This window comes from Electrona antarctica, assembly GCF_951216825.1.
Source record: "Electrona antarctica genome assembly, chromosome: 2".
NCBI lineage: Eukaryota > Metazoa > Chordata > Actinopteri > Myctophiformes > Myctophidae > Electrona > Electrona antarctica.
Genome location: NC_136807.1, coordinates 1621671 through 1625696, shown reverse-complemented (window position 1 = coordinate 1625696; position 4026 = coordinate 1621671). Strand labels below are relative to the sequence as shown.

Sequence of the window (4026 nt, the reverse complement as noted above, 5' to 3'; positions counted from 1 at the left end):
TTTACTAATGAGGTCCATGTTCCTGTAGAAACTGAATCTGCACATGATTGCTCCAAGTTCCTCCAGAACGATACAACCTGGTGTCGTTTGTTCTCTAGTGGTCCAAAGTTTATTAATACTGTAGAGCCTCACCATTAGGTCCTACAGCGAGGGGCAATAGTATTGGCTTAAGTTTGACGCGTGCACATAAAATTAAATGTCCAGAGAGTTGTGTCATTTTCGATATGTCAATCCATTTATTCACATAAAGCCAACTCACTTGATGTATAAAGGACATGAACGCCGCCAGCAACAAACAGCACAGTGTCACGGTCGAAAACTGTTTGGTGTGAATAAGAATACAGTATACCAGCTTACTTGTAATTAAAAATGTTAAAAAAAAAAGAACATCGTACAACATTGTTATGTGGATTTGCTAAGCTCTTGTCATAATATAAACCCTAGGGTTTCTCTCCAGTGTGAATTCTCTGGTGGGTTTTAAGGCTGGACACTGTAGAGAAGTGTTGTCCACACTGATCACATCCATAGGGTTTCTCTCCAGTGTGGATTCTATGGTGTATTTTAAGGCTGAACATTGTAGAGAAGTGTTGTCCACACTGATCACATCCATAGGGTTTCTCTCCAGTTTGGATTCTATGGTGTCTTTTAAGGTTGGACAATTGAGAGAAGTGTTGTCCACACTGATCACATCCATAGGGTTCCTCTCCAGTGTGAATTTTCTGGTGTTTTTTAAGGCTGGACATTTCAGAGAAGTGTTGTCCACATTGATCACATCCATAGGGTTTCTCTCCAGTGTGAATTCTCTGGTGTGTTTTAAGGCTAGACATTTGAGAGAAGTGTTGTCCACACTGATCACATCCATAGGGTTTCTCTCCAGTGTGGATTCTATGGTGTCTTTTAAGGCTGGACATTAGAGAGAAGTGTTGTCCACACTGATCACATCCATATGGTTTCTCTCCAGTATGAATTCTCTGGTTTTTTTAAGGCTGGACATTTCAGAGAAGTGTTGTCCACACTGATCACATCCATAGGGTTTCTCTCCAGTGTGAATTCTATGGTGTATTTTAAGTTTGGACATTTCAGAGAAGTGTTGTCCACATTGATCACATCCATAGGGTTTCTCTCCAGTATGAATTATCTGGTGGCGTTCAAGTTTGGACATTTTAGGGAGGTGTTTTCCACACTGATCACAGCAATGGTGTTTTTTCGTTGTCAAGCTTCTTTGTTCATTCACCTCTGGTAGGTCAGGGCAGTCATCAGACTGTTGATGGGACACTGGATTGGAAACAAATACAAAATAAAGATTGTTGATAGGTAGACTTAAAAGTAATTGTTGTGCAACAAATCCCTGTCATGTAGCTAACCAACAATTGTGTTAAAAACCTTAGCATGACTAACATATAGTGATTACTTAATCCTTAAATAATACTACAAATATTTGGTTGTTGCTGTGATGCAAAACACAAATGTTCCACAGCAAAGCTATATAAGCTCATAATAAAATGACTAAGCTAACAATACAATTATTGAGAATATTGAGGGAATAAAAACAGAACAGTGGGAGTGAAAAGGGAGGTTAAGTAACATACCAAGGTCTTTGGGTTCCTCCTGTTCAGCAGAAATGTCCCTGGTGGGTTCAAGAGAGTCCATCTTCACCTGAAGTCTGCAGTCCACAGTCAGATGTGATCCGAAATGATCCTGGAGGAGTTGTGGAGAAATGACACAGACCAAGTCTTCTTATACCAAAGAGCCACTAACTGCTTTGAATGATAGACTTAGAACAATAGAACCATCTCTCCACCAATCACAGTCTAACATGCTGTCCTCCACCCTCCCTCCTCCCACCAGATATACAGATATGCTCACTCCAAAGTGGTCACACAATAAAAAGTATGGTAAACATTTAAGATTAGACCAAGGACTGAGAAACTGTGATTTGTGTATTTGTTTACTGCTAGTATTATAGTATGTATAGCAGTATAATTAATCAAATTGAATGTATTGCTTGAATTACTACTTGTTCTTCCACCACTGAACAAACAACAGAGTAGGTGGAATGACATTTAAACAGTCTTGTTACTAATTCAAATAATTACTTTGTGAAAATAAATAGTCAACAAATTCACAAGATTATAAGGTGTATTATCTCTTAGTTAGGATCCTACTCCAATGTATTCTCAAAAGGTCACTTTAAAGAAGAGTGCAGCCTGAAAGTAGTCTTGTAGTGGTGAAAACCCTCCTCACAGCTCTCCTCCAGTTAACTGCAGTCAGGCTCCATTTCAATGTGAAAGGCTCACAACCAAAGACATCTAGATGATGATGGGCCATCATCACTGCTACCCCCGCCCTCTTCTCTGTTTCACACAAATTCACACACACCCCTACTCCCTCTCATCCTCTATTCTCTCCTCTCTACCCTCCCTGGAGTCCGTCCCTCTCTCTCACCCGACTCCGCAACCACATCCTTCCTCTCCTCTATCTCATCAAGAACATGGAGCCCATTATTAAATGGGACCCATGTTCTCGTAGAAACTGAATTTGAACAGTATTGCTTCTACCAAGTGTGGCCTAAAAATAAAATGTGTGTCTGAACAAGTGTGAACAAAGTTAATCTAAATCTAATTTACATGTGACCAGATGGACACTGATGATACTTTTGGAATAAGAACCAAAGTTCATAGACTAGGACTATGCCACTCTCAATGGGTGAGAGACCCGTATTCAGTATTTACTCTTGTAACCAAAATCCCCATGCAAGGTACTTTAGACGACAGAGGCTTTTCTGTGTACAATCACTAGATCAACTTTTATTCACAATTTCACATAATACAGATAGCAAAACCTTCATAAGTGTTGTATTTCAATTACTTGACCGGAGGGACAATATAGCACTTCTCATAATATAACACTGCAAACTGTTAAGATAAGATATAAATCACTGCAAACTGTTATGAGAATAAGATATAAATCACTGCAACTATCATGGTACTGCGACTTATGTTGCGCACACAAAACACTTGCTGACTGTTAGTCAAAAGGTAAAATCACACTAGAAGTGGGGAAGGGGGGTAACAACGGTCATTCAGTAAAAGATACAGTAAAAGGGGGTTTCTTTCAATAATGTTATAAAATACTGGAGGCACTGTAGAGCATGGAAACAATTAAAAACAAAATAAAACTGAGGAAAAGAGCAATGGCTGTCTGCTGACCACTCTGTGTCACCAGTTCAGCCTGCAATATACAACAGAGCAATTAGACACTGAGCACCCATCATAAGAACCAATTATAATATAACCATATACTGGCAAGCCTAACTTCCTACCTCCTAGGCCCAAGGCACTTATACCCAGTAGGCAGGATTCAGGCTAGCCAGGTCTGGATCCGGTCTGACATTGTTCTACCATGAAATACAGAAACAATATTAATTCCCCCATCACAATACATATGTGAATCAAAAAGCATGACATAGGGTGGTTGCATGCCAAAGGGCTACCTTTGGCATGCCACCATAATCCACATTTGAGTGTGAGACTCATACCTGTGTTCTGTTAATGTGTGTGGACACTGGGTCCAAGTGGAGTCTGCTCTGCACAGCCTAGCCGCACAACAGCACCAACAGTTTCTAGAAGCACAACAACAATAAGTATCGTAACACTAAATGCAACAGACCACAATATGTAAACCTTTGTTGTAACATACCTTGGTAAATTGATTGACACGGACACGACGGGTGCTGCTGGGCACTGACGCTACATGCACACGACAGAACGAGAACAAACGTGAGCTTCATTGATCTCACGGGAGTTTTAACAGAGGCTCTGTCAAGCTACCGCTCTGCTCTGCTCTGGGCCGGCGGCTCCCAGGTCCTAATGTCCCACCCGTCACATACAGAAACTCTGCCGGTCAAATGACAGTAAAACAAAGGATACGATTGAGAATGAAGTTGAATATTGAAACTTTTATTTCTATCTGCAGCATAATGTTGGTGTGACATGTTCAGTATACAGTATAACAGCAGTATCATAA

At 40.4% G+C, this 4026-nt stretch overlaps 1 long non-coding RNA gene across 1 annotated transcript; it reads right to left on the bottom strand.

Moving 5' to 3' along the window:
• Positions 1 to 272: 272 nt before the first annotated feature.
• LOC306936174 lies at positions 273 to 3769 on the bottom strand. Its single transcript, XR_013791475.1, has 4 exons — positions 3700 to 3769; positions 3539 to 3622; positions 1590 to 1698; positions 273 to 1275 (listed from the first exon to the last, which is right to left on the bottom strand). It is a non-coding gene; the product is annotated as an uncharacterized lncRNA (long non-coding RNA).
• Between the last annotated feature and the right edge of the window lie 257 nt (positions 3770 to 4026).